At 32.6% G+C, this 22,588-nt stretch overlaps 1 protein-coding gene across 1 annotated transcript in view; it reads left to right on the forward strand.

The window, feature by feature from the left end:
- ERBB4 (erb-b2 receptor tyrosine kinase 4) overlaps positions 1-22,588 on the forward strand; it is a gene marked incomplete at its 5' end in the record, with an annotated part of 585,211 nt that overhangs the window by 214,430 nt on the left and 348,193 nt on the right. The window lies entirely within an intron of this gene.

The raw sequence follows: 22,588 nt of genomic DNA on the forward strand, positions 1-22,588 counted from the left end.
ACATTAACAATAGTCACTTCAACAAGGTAAATTTTTTTTTCTTTCTTATATAACAGACTAAAGACATTGAGCCTACAAGATCTTATAGCTGATACACATTTACATAATTTGGGGGATGCGTTCCATCTTGTGGTACCACCAAACCCTCAGATGTTGCTCTCATATGTATAATTGAAAATGGCTCTCAATCATGTGCTCTTGAGGAAGAGGGAAAGGGTAAAAATAAAGAGGCAAAATCCAGATTTAGTATACCTTATTTCTGCCCACATCAGCACATTGGTTGGGACTTTGTCATGTGGCCACACTTAGCTTCAAGGAACACTGAGAAATATAGTCCTTATTTTGGTAAGTATATGGCCAGGAAATCTCCATTACTGTAGAGGAAAGGGAAGGAGAGTATTTTGAGGAGGTAGATAGCAGTCTCCATCACAGCATCGGAAGGTGAAGAGTAAATTTATACTTGAAGAGAGTTGTCCTAGAAAATAAAAACTATCTATTTTTGACTGGTTGAGATAGATGTATACATTTGTATTTGATATTTGGTAGAATGATCAGATATATTGCAACTATACCCAAGAGCGATTCACTATATATGTTAGAACTTTTCCACCTTGTCAACACCCACACCCCTTTGACAAGAAGATACTCTACTCTGTTGAGGCTCCAAATTGGAGAGTTTCTCCAGGTCTTGAGTCTTTCATAAATTGATAGGAATATCCAAAATGCCAGTTCAATGTCAGGATGCTGTTTGAAGTCTTTGAGATAAACGCTAGGCAGGCCCGGGTCTTCATGTTTGTTTAAAAGAAATGATCAGTAGTAATAATTCCCCCTGTAACTTTGGGAGGTGGACTTTTCAAAGGAAAATCTGGGCACTATATAACCAAACAAAGAAACTGTACTCTCACATTAAAACAATCTACAATTATCCAGGCAGGCTGAGTGTAATTAGTTCGTTGGAATCAAGCCAGGACACTGAGGCAAATACTGCTACTTTCCCTGAAAGGTACCTTGGGATTTTTAATGGCCACTTATGGTCAAGTCTGGAGTTTTGCATCTCATCTAGAAAATAGTACCTCTGGGAGTATAGTGTTTCTAGCTCCATTACTTACTAACTACTGACAATATTTCTACAAATAAGGGAAGTAAATGTTAAGTACTGATCACAACAATTTTTTCTGTGAATTCACTTCTTCATTATTTCTTCAGGAGAGTACTGCATGTTTTATGGGTAGTGGTTCTCATTGTTGGTATGATTGAGTAGTGTAGCATAACTCTTGTATTCAAAATTCGTTGAAATGTGCAATTTTTCTTCCAGTGTCACAGACATGTTTGATGACTTAAAAAAAAAAACAACACAACTATTAAACTTGTTTTTATTTTTAGAAACATATGTCAACATTTGGTCATAAATAATACACATTAAGATATATATATATATATATACACACTATACACACACACACACACACACACACACACACACACACACACATATATATATATATATATATATATATATATATATATATATATAAATCATTGGGGCGCCTGGGTGGCTCAGTGGGTTAAGCCTCTGCCTTCGGCTCAGGTCATGATCTCAGGGTCCTGGGATCCATCCCCACATTGGGCTCTCTGCTCAGGGGGAGCCTCCTTCCCTCTCTGTCTCTGCCTGTCTCTCTGCCTACTTGTGATCTCTCTCTCTCTCTCTGTGTCCAAAAAAAAAAAAAAATGCATATATATATATCATAATTGAGCATTTTGTTAAGAGGTAGGTAGAATTTTTAGATTTTTATGGCATTATACACCATAAATGAAAATACAGAACTTTAGTTGTATACTATTTGCAGTGAATTAAACACTTTTTTGATAAAATTTGTCATAATAATGAAGTCTTCTAGAAAAAAAAAATGTTTGAAGAGTTGAAATTCCTGAAGGGAAACAGTTCTTTTGTTTTGTTATTATTTCTTAACATTTTTGACAATCTCTAGAAATTTGATAGATTGCTTTCTACCTCACTTTCTTGATCTTCTCAAACTGCTGAAATTTTTGGAAGAACAAGAAAACATAACACCTGAGGAAACTCAGACACTTTCTTTTTATGGAAAAGTTACATTAATGAAAAATATATTTCATACTGTAAAAATATTTTCATAAGTGTAACACTATATTTTTAAAGTTATATGTCAAATCTAGCTGGACACTGCTATTATTCTATTTGATTGTCACAGTAACTTTTAAAAAGTTGTTTTTCTCTGTCAGAAATTTGATTTTAGACATTTATTTATTTATTTATTTGTTTGTTTATTTATTTATTTTGATGACTCTGCTGGGACACGAACCCCTTTTTTTGAAATTTAAAAAGTACTTTAACTTTGACCTTTACTTTTTCACTTGTGAAAACCATTCATAGAGAGAATGTTTTATACTTTTTTAATGAATATGATCACCATACAATTTATGGTGAGAGGAAAAGAAGCACTATATATAATTACTGTGGGGGGCAAACAGGTATCAGCTGACCCTGGAAATCAGATGTGTGACCACAGTTCCTGTGGTGGGTTCAATCACAGTTTGATTCATGTATTTATGTGTGTGAATATGCAATTAAATAAAGTCAAATGGTACAGTGACTATGCCCATAGACTCTGGAACCTACTGCCTGTCATTGTATTCTGACACAATTATGCTGGAACATTATTGAGAAACTGTCAGATTGATTTATTCATTTGTTAAATGAGATACTAAAGACATCCAACTCAAAGACTGTGTTTCAGCAGATGAGTGAATCTCTACCTCTCTTCTGAGACTTTCTTATTAATACCTCTATATTATTCTACTTATTTTCTGTGTAATTTCCTATAATTTTGATGATTTAAGTTTAACATCTTTACCTGAGTAGTCTGCATGTGTTTATATATATAATATAATTTTAGACTACATATTAGTATATGTATAGCAATTATATACACACATACACACATTTCACTTTTTAGCAGTAATTACTGTGTCTTCATAAACATCATCTCATTTATCCTTATGTAGCACTATGAAGTAATATTTTACACATTTTCTGAAGACTATAGTGAAGCTCAGAGTTTTACTAACATTATCCAGATAACAGGGTATTTTGTTTCAGTACTACATGTGTGTCTTAGGAGTGAATGTTTAAAACTCTTTAAAAATATGTTTATAGTTGCTGCATAGTATTTAGTATAAATATGCCCCACATTTCTTTAATTAGTCCATTATTGTGAGACATTTTATAAATTTTTATTTTACATTTATATATAACACTCTTAAATATATTCATCATATAACTTTTTATCCAATTCTCTGTTGAAAAATGAATGAACAATTTATGGTTCTTGATGCTGATTTACAAATTAATTTTGAGTGTAGTTTTAACAGTATTTTTAAATATGCCAGATTTTTTAAAAAGTTAGAAGACTCAAGTGGCAAAATTTCTCAGAGGAATTAAGGATACTATTTCACTGTCCCTCCTTGAAGAACTAAGTCAATTAACTTCTATATGCCTTGGATTTCACAGTTTTAGAATAGGGATACTACAGAGTCAAACAGGAAAGTCCCAGAAAAATGTTTGGTTTTGTTTTTAATACTGATGTTATTAAAAACATTCACTAGATGCAAAAATATATGAGATAATATCTATGCGTGTTAAGCACACAGAATTCCCTTGAAGAAAGACAACATGTGAAATAGAATATTGACTATTTCCTATAACAAACAACATCATTAAGCAAAGAAGGTGCCATAGAACTAACTGATCCCTGTTAGATTTCTTTCTTTTTATTTTGTAACTTTCACAATTCAATATTTCAGAGGTTTCAAAGTAACACAGTATTGCCCACTCAAGAGCCACATGACATTATGACCCTTGACAGCATAATTACCCTGGCCTCAGAAACTTCCTTATACATGGCCATTACTGAATTTTTTCACCTTGTTTTCCTATACTATTTTAAAAACAAATAATAACAATAGAATAGAGATTCCAGAAGTAAACCCAGGTAAATATGGTCAAGCAATTTACAACAAAGAAGCCAAGAATATAAAATAGGAAAAAGACAGTCTCTTCAGTACAGGGTTTGAGAGAACTGGACAGCCACATGCAAAAGAAACTGGAGACTATCTTACACAATACACAAAAACTAACTCAAAATGGATTAAAACTTTAATATAATACCTAAAATTATTAAACCCTTAGGGGAAAACATAGATAGTGTGTTCCTTGACATTGGTCTTGGCAATGTTTTTTTTTTTTTTATTTAACACCAAAAGTAGAGGTAACAAAACAAAAATAAACTGGTGGAACCACATCAGACTAAAAGCTTCTTCACAAGAAAGGAAATCATCAACAAACTGAAAAGGCAACCTACTTTGGGAGAAGATATTTGCAAATCATGTATCTGATAAGGAATTAATATCCAAAATATATAAAGAACTTATACAACCCAGTAGAAAAACAAAACAAAAAACAAACAAAAACTGATTAAAAAATAAGCAGAAGATCTAAATAGACATTTTTTCCAAAGAAGATATAACAGATGGCCAACAAGTACATGAAAGATGCTCAACATCAACATCACTAATCATCAGGAAAATGCAAATCAAAACCAATCAAAACCACAATGAGATATCACTTCAAACCTGTTAGAAGGGCCATTACCAAAAAGATAAGAAATAAGTGTTATCAAGAATGTGGAGAAAAGAGAACCCATAAGCATTCTTGGGCTAAATGTCAATTATGGCAACCACTGTGCAAAACAGTATGGAGTTTCCTCAAAAAATTAAAAGCAGAACTATCATATGATCCAGCATATGTCCACTTCTGGGCATTTATCCAAAGAAAACAAAATACTAATTCAAAAAAATATATGCATCCCCATGTTCATTAGAGTATTATTTACAGTAGCCAAGATACAGAAACAACCTAAGTTCTCTCAGTAGATGAATGGATAGAGAACATTAGAAATACATATAAATGGAGAATTATCAGCTTTAAAAAAAAAATGAAGTCTTGCCATTTATAACAACATGGATGGATTTTGAGGGCATTATGCTAAGTGAAATAAGTCAGACAGAGAAAAAGGCAAATTCCATACAATCCCACTTACAGGCAGAATCAAAGCAAAACAGAAACTTAAGAAACAAAAAAATCAAGCCCACAGATACAAAGAACAGACTGATGGTTGCCAAAGGTAGGAGTGAGTGAAAAAGGTGAAGATGGTTACAAGGTATAAACTTCCAGTTATGAAATAAATAAGTCATGGAGATGCAATGTACAGAATGGTGACTATAGTTAATGATACCATGTTGCATATTTGAAAGTTGCTAAAACAAAAGATCTTAAAATTTCTCAGTATTAGGGAAAAAAATGCTGTTACTATACATTGTGACCAGATGTTAACCACCACATTTTTGTGGTGGTCATTTGACAATATGCACAAATAGCCGATCGTATGTTGTATATCTGAAATCAATAGTAAATATCAATTATATTGTATTGTATTATATTATTTTTTAAAGATTTATTTATTTTAGAGAAAGAAAGAGAGCATGAGTAGGGGAAGGGGCAGAGAGAGAGGGAGAGAGAGAATTTCAAGCAGACTCTCCACTGACTGCAGAGCCCAATACAGGTCTCGATCTCATGACCCTGAGATTATGACCTGAGCTGAAATGAAGAGTCAGAGGCTTAACCAGCTGAGCCACCCAGGCACCCCTATATTATATTATATTATATTATATTATATTATATTATATTATATCATATGTCAGTTATACCTCAGTTTAAAAAGCAATAATATATTCACATGGTTAAAAACAACAACCTTCTGCTTTGCCAATATCTAGCTCATTTCTTCTGATGGTTATCAATGTATTTCTTGAATATAGTTTTTTCTTGTTTCATCGATCTTAGGCATTATCTCTTGTACAGACTATGCAATCAACCTTGACAAATTTGTTCTTTAACTGTAAAAATACTGTATCTCTGTGTCTAAAAGTTGAAAAATAAAGGTTATTTTTGTTATTGTAATTTTTGAAAGATCATTTGTTGCAGACACAAAAAAATGTACTATAATTGTATTTACTTTCTTGAGCAATTTTTTGTTTGTCTTGATGTTTTTCACTTAGCTTCTCTTTTCTTGCACTGTTTTTATTGTAGTCTAATTATTGCCAAATACTTATAATATAATGCATTTCTTCAGTCCTCTTTCTTTCTGAAGACCAGTTTCCTTAGACCTTCAGTTTTATTTCATCAGTCCATGTTAGTATCTCTAGGTCTGCTGCATCCATACCTTACTTTACTGACTTTCTGTATCATGTCTTCTATGTTGCTTTCTCCCATATTATCTTGAAGAATATCTTCATATATGTCTCCCCACCTCAAACAAAAGGAGAAAAGAAAAGAAAGGGTGAAGGGTGAATTTACTAGGTCTTGAATATCTAAACATCTATCTCTTGTAAACTCATAATTTATTGATGCTTTTGATTGATGGTTTGGGTTTAGAATGTTAAGCCAAAAATAATTTTACTTAGTATTTGAAATATACTTTTTGAGATATAGTGCTCCTGTTGGGAAGTATAATATCATTTTCTTCTTATTATTATTCCTTTTTGGTAATTCTCTATGTGTTTTTGGTTCTCTCTTTCTGGAAACCTTCATATTGATCTTCCTGGATGTTTGTTTCATTCCTTCCTTCCTTCTTCTTTCTCTGTTTTCTCTGCTTTGTGGAAGAATTCCTTGATTTTATGTTCCAATATTTCTTTCAATTTTTATTGGAAATAAGAGCTTTCATTTTCAAGAACATTTATTCCTTCATTGGTTGTTCCTTCTTATAGGATTTTATTTTTTCTTCCCATAGACTTTCCCCAAAATAATCTGAAGATATTACCAATATGTATTGGATGGAATTCATTGCATTCTAGACTTCCATTCTTCACCCAACTATAGGAACTTTTTCACTTTTCTTCTTTCATGACTTATATAACTGCCTCACCTTCTCTTTCCATTCTCTGTCAGTAGGTAGAGGAGCTGATAAGACTTGATCAATGAGATACTATCTCCATATACTTACTTATATAAAGGCTGGATAATTATGGAGGAATCCCCAGATTTATTTATTGATAAACCAGATACAGTAAACAGCTAGTCAAAGACCATAATGGGCCAACAGCTTTGCTTGGCATAGAGAATGTTTACAAAGTGGAGCACTACCCAACAAATTCTGGATTTGGGCCCCTGAGAACAATACTGAGCTCTGGCAATCTTGGAGTCACACTGTTTCTTGGTAACGTTCCTCTGAAGCTGGCAGCCTGTGCTCCTTTTAGCTGCAGTAAGTCCTCCCCAGTTTGCCATACTTCCAACCCACTCTCTGTTCCTGAAACCTCCCTCACCCTACTCATTTAAGGCCAACCCCTAGGAGATGTTTGAATTTAAGTCAGCATTTCATTTTTGTCAATTAGACATTTAAAAGAGGATGTATTGTGGAATTCATTATTGTCTAGACTGTTTAGCAATAACTTACTATAAGCTCTATGGATAAAGGTATAAGAAGTTTTTGGTCTTCGTTTTTGACAGTATTTCTGAGAAATGGTCTTTTTTAATGTATTCAATGAGTAATGATGTATTTTGAATGGACTTCTCTCTACTTTTGAAAAGAAATGTTAGTTTACATAAAAAATTTAATGTGATACATTTTTCTATTATTAATATGCATTTGCCACCTGTCAGCTGAATAGATCCAAAATTGCTTATTAGCAAAGTTGAGTGAATAAATGGATAAAATGTATAAATAAATGAACTTCTACACTTTAGGATGTCTACGTTGTGTGGAAGGATTTTCCTTGAAAATGTGCCAACTTTTTTTTTTTTTTTAACTTTTGGATCACATCTTATTATCCTAGCTGTAATTAGAAATCTTGTGAAATTAAGAACCATTAAATTCAATGAGTTTTCAGCATCGGAAATTTGCCCAGAGGCACCCAGCCGATGGGTCTGCCTAGGATTGGGTTTTCATAGAGTTCTCCCTCCTCTCTTCCTATTGATTCTAAAAGGGAGCGTCTTTTCCACTTAGCTAATTAATTACACCTGCCAACAAGCAGATGGTTCTGCAGGCTTTGAAGCGTGGAAATAGCTAGGTGCATATCAGCTAGCTTAAGCTTCCTTCAGTTGCAATTTAGATCATAACTCTTGAAGCTGCAAAGAAAATAGAGTTGTACATAATTACAAAAGTTACAGTATTTTAAATGTTTTTATTTAAAAATGTATTCTAAGATATAAATTATCATTCCTTTTTTTAAAATGCAACGCAAACATACTTTTAAAATAATTATGTTTATCATCTAGTTTGGAACAATACTTGCCAGATGTTACCATCTAATTGTTCTGAGCTCTGAAGTAGAATGAGACTAGAGGAGCAGGGCCACTTAGAAAATTGTTAAAAATGGTTCTGAAAATAGTACAGTGTTTAAGTAAATAATGTTTTTGTGTTGTTGTTTAATGATAAAAAATGTGTATATGTAGCATGGTGGAAATAGAACTGAGGGTTTTTAGTGGTACTTTCACTAACATCCCCACTTGTATTACACATTCTTATGCTGGTCTGGTTAGTTTTCTTTATTATTATTTTTTTTCCCTTGCATCTCAAGCTAGGTAGCTTTAAATAAAGATTATCACTGGAGCTTAATTTTCTATGTAAAATTCTTTCAAATATGACATAGCTATATAAACACATCCTACAAAGTAAATTAGGCATATAATATGAATGCATACAAGATAATCTATGAAATGTGTGCCAATTTTATATGTGAGAAAATTTTAGTTAAGGGTTTTATACTTTTAGTTAAGGGTTTTATACTTTGAAAGATAGGGAAGTAATTAAAATTGAACATATCCTTTTGTTAGAAGTAGAATAAAAATTCTTCCATGCAGGGGTGCCTGGGTGGCTCAGTTGGTTGAGCGTCTGACTTTTGATTTCAGCTCAGGTCATGATCTCGGGGTCCTGGGATTGAGTCGTGTGGGGCTCTGTGCTCAGCATAGCATCTGCTTGATATCTCTCTCCTTCTCCCTCTCTTTCTGCTGCTCCCCCCACTTGCTGGCTCTCTTTCTTTAAAATAAATAAAAGCTTTTAAAAAACTCTTCCATATACAATATTTTATATTCTTGTTTTCTCAAAAGATTTATGAAATTAATGTAAATAAAATTAATATACCAAACTCAAAAATAAAATCACCTCTCTCCTTTTCCACTATGTTTTTCTTTCCACTATTTTAAATAAAAGTTATCTGATAGATATATCTAAACATGGATATATTTAACTATTTCAAATAAAAAAGAAGGATAAATTTTGAAATTTATGCCTTAAGATACCTCAATCTTCTTTACTATTGAGTGGTATACAATTTAATTCAATAAGTTTACCTGCAGAAAGGACATTGTGATAAAGCGACATTAACCATATGTTTTAATTTTGAATTCCTTTCTCTCCCACCATATGAGCTTCACCTCACTTGCCTTTAAAATTATCAGGATATTGAGTTTAATGTTAAAATAAACTTTCATTGATTTGACTTCACTAATTTGAATGCTTCATTTTTTTATTTCTTTGTATTAATTGTTCAGCAACAATAGGGAAAAAAAACATTAAAAAGACATTGAAGATTTGGTTAAGAGAACCAGATGCCCTACACATTTAAATTATACATTTTCATATTTTTTAGAAATACAGTTGCAAAGCACGTAGAGGCAGGTTCTACGCAGGCTATGATTTCAGATAAGGTAATTAAAAATCATTGTGCCCTATGCATTAAAGCAGAACTTCCAAGGGCTAAGCGTAGAGGAAGTCCCCACAGTACTTGAAAATAGTCAAGTTGACTTTCTTTCTTTTCTTTAATTCAGCCTTTTTACTGAATTGAAGGGTTTTTCCTTAAGTAGGCTGAATTCTTGAAGTTTTATTGTGCTGCTTTTCCCTCTGTGTCTACTTTTGACAGAGGCAAAAGGAATGCACCTCCAAAGATGAGGTTGGGATATAATCCAAATCTCTAACAGAGCCAAGATTTTTTTTTTTCAATGCAAAATTTTTCATGTAGAAAAGATACCCTAAAAGCATAATTTTACCTTTCAACTCAATAAAATATTTTCAAAAGGGACTTCAGGGAAATTACTCTGAGTTCTTAATTATACTTAGAAGTAGATTATATAATTTGGAGTTGTACCTCACCTCTGCTTAAACTTTATTTTTTTCTTTAAATTTCTCAACCTTTCCTTTTATTATGGAAGAATAAAAAGTTTAAAAGCAGGATCTCAACTCAGCAGTTAATGAGTTGGAATCATGGTTTTCTAGAACTCCTACCAGTTATTTACCTCTCTAAACTTCAGTTTTCTCATCGGTAAAATAAGATTAGCAATAATTACCTCATAGGACTTCCGTAAAGATTAAGAGAAATACTGCATTATGAAGATGTTCAAATAATGGCAGCATTGACCAAGAGACGCTGGAGTGAGGCATTAACCACGGGCTCTGGAGACTGCTATGCAGACATTTGAATCGTAGCTTGACCCCTATATGTGAAGCATTCAGCACCTGTTTAATCACTCTGTGTGTCATTTGCTATGCCATTGAGGTATTGGAATCCTACCCAGAAAAAGAAAATTCTGAATGTAAGGATGTTAGGTAATTTTATGGATGTCCAGAACCCATAATATACTATTAAAAGGGTATCTTAAAATCATATAAGTAGAATATAATTTTTAAAAATGGAGTACATAAATAGTTTTTCCAAAAGGCAAGCGCAAGCCTATATATTCTAATTTTGCCCAATAACCCAGCTCTAGCTCGGTCAGAAGTGTATTTATAAGAGGGAGCAGAAAAGATTGTTAAGCAGGATAGAAGAAATTTTCTTACCAGAGAATCTTTCTTATTTTCCTAATAGTAATAATAATAATAATAATACATCAATTGAACATTTGTTCTATAACAGATAATATGTGGTGAGCATTTACATATATGAACTCTTCTCCTGACAGTTGCCCTGGGAGAGAGGTACTATTAATATCTACTTCATAGGTAAAAGATGGAGGCTTAGGGAGAATAAGCAATGGGATTGAAGCTCCACAGGTAATCTGTGGTGGGGTCATGGTTACCCGGTCTCACCCCATAGCCTGTGCAGAATTTACATCCCATCAGTCTTCTCTTCTTGAACGTTGGCACCTGGAGTTGACTGACTCATCCGAAGTTGTTAGGCAGATTGGCACTTGAGTCATTTCCTCACATCCAGCCTCAAAGAGCAGCCAAATACCTGAAATAATTTTTAAATCATATTTATTAACCTGGGGAAGTGAAGGCATTCTAAAATAAGAGTGTATCTTAATTTAGAAGACATGATAAGCTTACAGAACTGTACCGGGGCATAGTGAGTCCTATTTTGTTATGACATCGAATGTCACAAGGTGAAAATAATTTTTACAATGGGGAAAAATGAGAGTGATCATTCTAGGAGCCATAGAATATAATGATTTTAGAAATCATTTTCTGAAGAAATTTTATGTTTTTTATGTTTTATGTTTTTTTTCTTCAGATGTTTTACATATCTAGCTTTAACTATTAAAATCTCTGAGCAAATACAGTATTTGATTACATCTTGTCTTTATTCAAGATTAATGGCTTTCTTTTCCTTATATTAACCAGCAGTATTATTATAGTAATGCTTGTTACACATCTAGTTTTTATTTTGCATTTTATTGATTCAATTTTAAAAACTTAATAAATTTAAATAATAACTTGGAGCAGTCCTACCTCCCTGTTCAACCCCGAGCTACAGAGGTGTGTTCAATAGTGCTGTCTGTTTCCTAATTAATCCATCCTACCGCAGTAAAAATGCCAGATTCTTGAAATGGAAGAGGAGAGCTCAGCTTACTTGTCCCTGTCCTTTGGAATTTACCCTTGTTTCTTTAAAGCACAATGGCAATGGCAACAGTGAAAAGGTCACTGGGAAATTGCCAGTGGAGTCATTGGGACCTGTGTACTATGCACCAACCTGAAGTGAGCAAAGGGAAATCTGGGACGCCTAGGTGGCTCAGTCATTGAAGTGCCTTTGGCTTGTCATGATCCCTGAGTTCTGGGATCAAGTCCTGCATCTGGCTCCTTGCTCAGTGGGGAGCCTGCTTCTCCCTCTTCTCCTTCCCCTGCTTGTGCTCTGTCTCTCTCTTTCACACACACACACACACACACACACACACACACACACACAAATAAATAAAGAAAATCTTAAAAAAAAAAAAAAGAGGGAAATCTAACAGCTCTAAATGTTGTCACAGAATGTAGTTACAGACATGACAAGAAATGACTCAAAATGTTAACTAAATATCCAGGATTACTGGGAGAAGTTGTAGTTACAAAACTTATGTTCTTGTTCTCAGAAACAATTCTGCCTTATGAAATACAGATAACCCCATTTTTTATTAATCAAATTTGGAAGTGCATTGTAATAATATGTTTGCTCAATATACCTAGGTCTAAAATTATTAAGGTATGCACCAAATTTAACTTACCAAAATTTCATGTGATTCTCAAAAGTTTTCATTTGATCTTCTTGCCTCCCAAAAGATCCATGCTTTAGGCAGTGTAGATATATTTTTAAATGATTTGGATAAGGGAGGTTTCTGAACTGCATTAATAACTTAAATCGAAACAGCTACCATTTTTTGGAGCACCTAGTGTATACCAGATGCTTTATATACATAATTGCAATTCTCACTGTAACTCAGCAAAGTAAATATTATTGTTCCTAATTGATAGATGGTAGAAAAGAAACTATAAGTTGTCTGAAATCATACAGGTAAAAATAGCAAAGATGTCCTTAAAATACTAACTGAACTGTAAATAAATTGTGGCATATTCATATAATGGAACACTGGACAATAAAATGAACACATAACTGGTGCAGGTAACAAGGTAACATTATTTCGAATAATAGAAACCAAAAAAATATATGTAATGTCTGATTCCACTTGTATAAACTTAATACACAGGTAAAACTGAGCTATGGTGTTAGAAGTCAGAATAGTGTCTGCGGGGCTTGATTGGGAAGGAGTAAGGAGAAATTTCTGGAGTGACAGAAATTTTTTGTGTCTTTATCTGAGTGGTGGTTACATGGATATAGATGCACAGACACTCTGTGCATGAATATGTAGAAAACATAGAGCTTGAGATTCATGTACTTTGCATATGTAAAATGCACATATGTGCATAATATGTATGTAATGTATACTATTTTTTAAAGCTACACTGACTTAAAACTTTATACAAACTAACTACAAAGCTATTTTTCTATTTTGCCATAGTATTTGATATTTCAGATTTTGAAGCCAATGCTTTATAAAATGATGATACTTCTATTCAATCATTTATTCCTAATTTTCTCCAGATTAAAACTCTATTTAAAAAATCTACTTAATTTGAACCTAATTGTGGGTGTTTAAAGTTTAATAGTACCAGCTTCTCTACATTCTTATTTTATGACTTATTTACTTCTTTATTTTGTAAAATGGTGTTTTTATTTATTATTTTTAATATCATTTTGACAAATAGGCATCTTAGCAAGGACATCTGGCCCCCAAAGCCACGTATTTGTTCTTTTTAAGATTCTTACACAGCCTTTTAAAAATCTTGATGTTTGAAATCATTTTACAAGATTAAGATTAAGTCATTCTTCTTTCTCTTGCTTTATCTTTTATTTGCAAGTCTTAGCTTGCCAGCAACAAACATACACAGCAGTATTATTTTTTATTACTGTCATCAGAACAAATCCTACTTTTCTGAAATACTCTAAAAAAGTAGTGAGGAAATCACACATTGTGAGAAGAGTTATTAAAACTATAAAAACTAATATTGTAGGTGAGATATTTGGAAGTGACCTTGCAGTGTGTCTCAAGCTTATTGTATTAAAGCCTATAAATAAAAGGGACAAATCATTTCTGGGTACTAATACAACTTTCCCCCTTATTGGTAATGAAAACATTGAACTCTGCTGATTTGTTCTACTGAAGCTATTATATTTTCTGGAAACTTGGAACAGTTGTTTAAGAGGATTGTTGTCTGTAATGAGGGCTTTCTGTTAGGTAAGGGAATAAAAATATTTGATCTTTATGTAAGGAGTGTCCTATTTTAATGGGAAAAGTAATGAATTTTTCAGTCTTTCTCTTTATATACATTTAATTATGTTCATTGTTATCAGAGAGATATTCACTTGTGACTTCTGCATCCATTTTTCAGAATTCATACTTAACCCTTTGTTTCTATAATTATTGATATAGTTTTAATATATTTTCCAATATATTTTATTTATTTATTTTTTTAAATTTATTTGACAGAGAGAGAGATCACAAGTAGGCAGAGAGCTAGGCAGAGAGAGAGAGGGGAAGCAGGCTCCCTGCTAAGCAGAGAGCCCGATGCGGGGTTCGATCCCAGGACCCGAGATCATGACCTGAGCAGAAGGCAGAGGCTTAACCCAGTGAGCCACCCAGGTGCCCCTTCCAATATATTTTAAAATATAATTTTCAAAACATTAAATCCTCTACAAAAAAAATTAAAAGTTAGGATACACTAACTTACTCAGTTGTTTACTAATAACCTTGGATAGAGATCAAGTTTTCCACAGTTATTTTGTAAGTGTTTCACACATTGGGAGACCCTTTCTCAAATAAAAGATAAACTTCTTGCCTATGAAAACCATATTTAAAAATAATATTACTAAAAATAATAATATTAAGATAATTAATATACTAACATAATAATTTACAATTATTAATCATTGGGGAAATGCAAATTAAAGTGATACCACATTATACCAACCAGAATGTCTACAATGAAATACATAGAAAAAAAAAAAAGAAAAAAAAGAAACAGGGTTGAACAAGGCTAAGAAGCAAGTAGTTGCTCACATACCACTGATGGGAATATAAATTGGTAAAAAGCACTTTGAAAAACGGTTTGTCACTATAGTCCAACAATTTTATTTCTAGGTATGTATGCAATATAAATGCACATTTGGTTACCAAAAGGCATATTCTAGGATGTTAATAGGAGCATTATTTGTAATAGTGCAAATGTGGAAGGCACTCAAATGCCCATCAGTGTAGAATGGACAAATAAAACATTCAATTCCAGAGAGCAATGAAAATGAACAATGTGGATGAATTTTATAAACATAGTGTTGAGCAAAGGGGAGTTAAATAAGAAAGAATGCAAATGGTATTATTCCATTTTTTTAAAAACACCAAACCAGGTAAAAGTGATTTTGTTCAAACTCAGGATAAAAGTTCCTTGAGGGAATGATGTGAAGAAGAAAGCATAAGAAAGACTTTTGTGGTGATGGAATGTTCTGTTTCTTGATCTGGGCACTGGCTACCTAAATGTGTTCAGTTTGTAAAAATGGATTGCATTTGATATAATCACATCTATGTGTATATGTTATGCTTTAGTGGAAAAGTTTGAAATATTATGTATTTGTTGAAGTCATAAGATATATGTTTTATAAGTATCCAGAAGATGCAAGGAGATTTTGAGTCAGTATGACAGAAACTGCTTGTTGTCTCCCAATACCTATTACCACTGACTAGCTTTTAAATAGTTGAATCTCTGTGAGATGCTAGAAGCTGAATTAAGGAATAGCAGTAGGTGTAAAAAGAATGCGATAAATGAAGAGACATTATGACAAATTTTATTTAGGATATCAGACTGATTAAATACAGAGATGAACGAATTAATGGTAAGTCTCAAGTTTGGAGTCTACTTGACTTTCACAGCATGTTATTCTGATGTTAACTGAAAAAAGGAAACATAGGGCAAGTAAAAGTTTGGGAGAAATTATTAGGGGTAACTATTAAACATATTGGCACATACAGAGAATTATATGATGAAGTAAGAGTATAATTTGAAAGGGAAATCCTGTAATCATAATTTAAGGAAAGTTACAAGAAAAAATTTATTTATAAAAAATTTTCCAGACAACATCAATGAGTTTAAGTAGATTACTACTTCTCTAAGAGGTAGGAAGTATCAATACATTAAGATTACACTAGTGTTATTCAATGTTTTATGTGCTTCGTAATGTGAACACTATCTAGTATATGAAGAGGAAATATGACTTACATTAGGCTAACAGTTCAGCAACCAAAAACTTGCTTACAAATATCAGTCATGATGTGTTGTTACTGTCATTACAGTCATCAAAAACATTTGAATTTCTACTATGTACTTGACACTTTTTTTGACACTAAGGTCACAGGAAGATGTATGTCATGCATCTTATCCTCTAGAGATCTATAACAGGAGACAGAAGACAAGTACACAAAAGGATAAAGAAAGTAGGCTAGTATTCACTCTGTCAGGTGAATGGTTCAGATAAGTCAGCGTTATGTGAGTTAGAGGCAGTTAACCTCTAAAAACTAGACGGTCGTAGTAGACTTCTCAGAGTTAAGATGCAAGCTGAAACATAAGGAGAGCTAAGAATTCTACACTGGAACATTATGGAGAGCAATTGAAATCAAGATACTTTTGCCATTATTTTCTATTTTAAGCTGATTTTCAGCCACTGAATCTAATCATTTCTTCTTAAAATTGCCTGCTCAGATTGGAAAACTGTCCACTGTTGCTTCCTAGCATTCATTCAGTATCTGCATCCGTGAGCTTTTGACTCTGATCATTGAGCTGAAATACAGAAGGTTACATCACTGATTTACATTATCACCCTTTCCCCACTCCCAATACAAATGTGACATTTCAATTTTGCACACTTCAACTCTCCTTAAATCATCTGTATAAAAACTTCAAAGCTTGATTGATGATGAATGAGCCATTGTCTCCTCAAGCACCCGGTTCTCATTAGCCTTTAGAGTCTCAGCTTATTAATAATGAACCTTGAGGGCTGACCCAGTGGGGTAGCAGCAATTCATTGTGCTCCCAGCTGAAAGGTCTGGGTTTGGGAAAGATATAGGAATCTCTGGACCAAGTCCATTCCAGAGATGATGTATTAAGTATCACAGGTGGATGATGTGAGCTATATTACTTTTGTATCATTATCTGCCAACAGACTTGTGTGGCTTAAGGTGATGACAGTAAGAAAGATACATTGCTTTATGTCTGAGAAAACCCAGTGACTGCATCCTGTAGCTTTATCTTGGTAATGGGCTTTGCCACTTTGGATTCTGACTTCTTGATTGTGACCTTTGGCTTGATAGGCAATATAATTCTGGTGTATGGATTAGCCAGATATTCCCAGTAATTAGACAAGTGCACTATCTCTAATCTTTATTTATTTTATTATTATTTTAACTCTATAGTTGACCTGTAGACGTGCCATGCAAAATAAGACATTTAGATATACAATCAGGGATTGAGGTTAAGTATTTCATTCTTGCTTATTTGATTTTCTTATATTATCTGTGGTAGCTTTGTGAGTAGTAGTAAAATGTTTACTGTTGATACCAATCATGTAGACTCTAGTGGAATATGGGTAACTGCATTTAAAATTATCTTTGTTTTATAAAAAAAAGAAAGAAAGAAAGGAAGGAAGGAAGAAAGAAAGAAAGACAGACATTCAATCTTATTTATGAAATAGTTACAAATTGTGCATGGGGTCAAAGCAATTTTGTCAACTTCTTAAACTATGTAAGGAGGTCATATTAATATATATTTTCAGCAGGGATGCTACATCACAATTAGGCTATTTCGTACCAGGCAGGGGGAAAAAAAAAAGCCATGATTCAGTATTTTATCACATTTCTTTTGAAAGAATATATTTGTAAAATGTCAACGATTCTCATAATGGTCACTCATCCCCAAATTCACTGTAATAACTAGCATTTGAAAAGAAATAAGGGTACAAAAGAACTTATTCAAATAACATAAATATTTCCTTCTTCATTAGACTCATGCAAATGGGAAATCAAGGGGAGAAATGGTCAAATGGACAATCTTTGTGGATTGGAAGACTGAGACACAAGTACTTTATGTCCTCTTTTAAATGTCATATTGGCACTTTACCCTGTTATAGAAAATAGTTTAAGGAACAATATGAGGTAGATTTATAATTCAATCTAAAAAACATGCTCTTAGACTTTATGTAACATATGCTAGGTAATTTGCACAGGTTTGAGGAAATTTGTTGTGTCCAGGATAGCTCAAAATCATCATTATTCATATGGAAAATAATACTGAATTTGATGCACAAGATAGGTTTAGGGATACTGATGAAAATGTCTAAATGTGACTTATAAATATCCAACATATGGCTTGCAGTAATTTTGTACATTATCAATTGTGAGCATTTTATATAATAAAAGCTATTTATCTTTCAGCTTATAAAAACTCCACTTGAAAATTATATATTTTAAAATATTTTTCCTATGCTCAAAATATATATGTATTGGTCTACTCAAATATATTTTTCTATAATCAGGTTATTATATTTGATATCATAGAACAAATATTTATTGTGGTGATAGCTTCTGCCTTGCATAATGCTAGACACTGGGGATACAGTTTTGACCAAAACAGAAATGACCTCTGACATAGTGAAATATAGAATCAGTTCAGATAAACTATAGAGTGTTTAAGGAAAAAAACAACTTTCATTTTTACTTTGATTTGGTCAGAATTCAAAATTGAAAGATATAACAGAAGCTAATTGATTAATGGTGGTGCCAAATTCCATGTTACTTTTGTGTTTTAAGTTTGATTTAACAAATATTTGTTGATTAGCTATTGCTTCAGGTTTGATATAGATACAGAACTGAAAGATATTCCTTGACTTCATAGAGTTTAATCTAGTATTTCTGTTATAAACTGTGTCCTATATCTGTTAAATTTGATATATGGGAAAGTAGTATGGATTACAATTTACTTACTCTACATACAAAGGGATTCATATTTTCTACTTGACTTGTATGCATTAATCTAATAGGAAATGTTTGATACTCAAACCTATTTAAGTGTTTGGCAGAATTTTTAAATAATTAAATATTTTTCATAGAATATCATATTTCATATATCTTATCATATTTAATTGTGAAATTTATCAAAAAAGACAATTCTGTTTTGTGAACTTACTGGGAATTTTTTATATAATAAAAAAATTCATATCAGTTTTTTTCTACCAATTGTTACAATGACCAAGAATCCACATGTGTTTCTCTTAATTTTCTCTGATATATTTCCTACAGTGGATGTGAAATACAATGGATGGGATTACCCTGAGGTCATTTACTTATTCTTTAAGTCCTTTCACTTTTCCAGGCTTTGGGCATCTTTATTTGAATGTCAGTTACACTTGTGCTTGTTTTCTATATTACCTAGAATTAGAAATCCTTTTTTTTTGGCCATGGTTTAAAAAGTTAATTATTAATCACTGGAAGGGAAACTCTCTTGGTGTAACACAGATCCAGTAAATCTTTAATAGAACTTGTGACAACTCTACTGTTGTTGTTTCTTGGTAAAGATAGATCTAAAGTATAACCAGACATTTTCCTGATATCTTCTTGGATAAATATCTTACCAAGCATTTCTCTTTTTTTAATCCTTGTCCTTCTTTCTAACCTAAAAATGCAGCCAAGCTGTAATAGTCAAAAACATTAGAGATCCATTTTGTCCAGGAAATAGTCTGTGTCTCTAACAACTTTCTTATAGGTCAATATATTTCTCTAGAATTTTCTTAGGTTAGAAATAGATCTAACTGAATATTTCACCACAAATCATATTAAATTAATGTTTACAAATTTGTATAGGAGCACCTGAGTGGCTCAGGTTTCCAACTAGGTCATGATCTGAGGATCCAGAGATTTAGCTCTGTGTGGAGCATGGAGCCCGTTTAGGATTTTCTCTCCCTCTCCCTCTGCCTCTCCACCCACCCTACCCCTATGTGCATGCTCTCAAAAAAAAAATAATAATAATAATAATAATAAAATTTAAAAAATAAAATTTGCATAAAGTTATAAACTCTCAAAAAATTGCATAAAGTTATAAGATCAATGTAAACTACACTAAAGAATAAGTACAGTATTAACATTTCTTACCTATATTTAGGTAACCAAATTGATAAATAAATGTAAGGTAAAGTATATGTTAAAACTCCCCTATAAATGTCAATAAGTTGCACATTTTCTGATTATAGTGTTTGACATCCACCCCCAGAGTATAATCTAGGCCAAATATAAAGGAAAGGACTATTTTCAGGGAAAATAGACACATACACAAATAGGTTAAATGTGCCTTATAAATCCATCATTAAATACTAGAAGTTTATAAATCTTCCTGATCAGAATTGCTAGTAGATGCTGGCTTTGAATTTAGGGTGTTATCCAAGCTGATCATGATTGTAGTCTTAATTTGAAATTTTAACATGTAAGATTATACTTGAATGTTTACTGCCTCCTTTCTAAATCCTTTTCCAAGTATAAATGAAGCTCTTGAACAGAGTATTTCTGAGAAACAAATGTCAGCATTGGTAGCAGATTAATATTGTTGAAGGGATTTGATGAGATTATTATTCAGTATAATATAATCTGATTCCATTTGAATATTTTTAGATAGGAAGTTAGAGATGGATACTGTGTTCCTTCAGTATGAACTATTTGAATTACAATGTGAGTCCTGAAAAATATATTCTTTCGACAATATTTGAGCTATTATGTTTTCTTCTCACATTTTTTAAAAAGTAGAACTTTTCCAAATGTAGACTGAAAAATAACCTTCATTTCCTGGATAGCAGTCAAAATCTCCTTTCTTGCCACCTAATGAAGAATTATTCCTAGAGCAGAAGAGCATCACCTAATGTCTCATGAGAAAGCTATTAGTATGAGATGGTCACATTTCATAGAAAGAAACTTTAATGCCAAACATTAATGTAGAAATCCATTTTCACAATCTTTCTTATGTCTTATATCTCCTTTCTGCTTTGATGAAGATTGTATGGTTAGGTCATGAAAAATAATGAACTGGGTTTTAGAAGTAGAAAGATGATCTAATTTCTTTTTGTTTCTTTTTTTGCTTTCCTCACCTGAGAAAATGGAACCAATAGTCAGTGAAAGGACTGATGATGAGAACAGGAGTGATTTTAAATGTGGAAAGCCCTGCGATGTCAAAATTAATCTGGTGCATTTCATACACAAGGCAATAAAGCAATTGAGATGTGCCTAGCTCTCTTCCACAAATATTCCTCTTATGGTGTCATGTGTTCCCTTCATTCTTTTATCTCCCTCCTTGGTTTATGGTGACTCTTAAAAGTTTAGCTTTGGATACTGCACAAGAGATTATTTCTTCGAGGCCATCATGGGAAATAAAGTAGTTGCCTTCTTATTATTCATGTTCCTCTTCTCCCTCACTAACAGTCTCGGTTGTTTAAGTTTTGTTCAAGTAGCAATTTGTCTACTCAGCTTCTCTTATAGTACAAATGCTCATGGGATACCGTTCTGGCCAAGAAAATGCCTACATAATCCTTGGGGAGAACATCTCTTCCCAAATAGAAAGTCTGAGCCTCCGTAGGAAGATGTCTCTTGCGTGCTCTTCCGCTTTGAGCTTGCCTTGAGTTCGGAAAGACACTTTTAGATACATCGTCCTTCTTGTGCCTGTAATGAATAAAACCAACACACAAAACAGATGTGGGTCCTATGGACACCACTACCACCTCTAGGTTTCCTATGTGAGAAAAATCATCCTCTATCTATATAAATTACTGTTAACTGTTTTTTGTTACTTGTAACAAGGTATTATGGACTGAAATATAATTTCTCTTAAGTTGTTTTTGTATTGCATAGAAGGGGAAAATGTGGTAGATATTGAGCAGGAAGTTACTATGAGTATTTCTAACCAATTTCTTCAAGTAGTAAGAATGGTATTTTCCAAAAAAAAAAAAAATAGTACTTTTGGAGGGAATATTTTTTCTCCCACCAGCCCCCCCCGGATAACTTAAAGCAATCTGCAAGAGAATTATATATACTATCAGCCACTGAACAACTTAGCTGATCAAGGCCAGTGTGAAGTAGAGAATCAAGTAAAAATTGGCTTTAGTGTATTTTATCCCATGGTCCTGCTATTGTTGCAATGAGCCATTGGGTTTTTATTATAGTTTTGTGTTGTTCATAAAGAATCATTGGCAAGTCTATTGATTCCATTTGAGAGGATCAAAGAACATTTCTTCATAATTGAAACATTAATTTTAGCTTTCATTTTGTTTTAATTACTTCCTACTGATGCCAGTCAATGTCACATGGACTAATAATCTTTTTAAGAGAGATAAACAAGTTAAATGACCAATAAGAGGGAACTGGTTAAATAAATATTATTTAACTTATATTGTAGCATATTGTAGTTTCATTAAAAATAATGTAGAATAATATTTAATTATCATTAAATACTCACCACTCAATATTAAAACTAGCAGGTTTTGAAATAATATATTCAATGTTATTCCAATTTCAGAGTAAAAAAAAAAAAAAAGAAAGAAACCAAAAACTTCTATACCAAATATGAAGAGTGTTTCTCTGGGTATTTGTATTATGAGTGATTGTATT

Source organism: Martes martes (assembly GCF_963455335.1).
Source record: "Martes martes genome assembly, chromosome: 3".
In the NCBI taxonomy this organism is placed as follows: Eukaryota; Metazoa; Chordata; class Mammalia; order Carnivora; family Mustelidae; genus Martes; species Martes martes.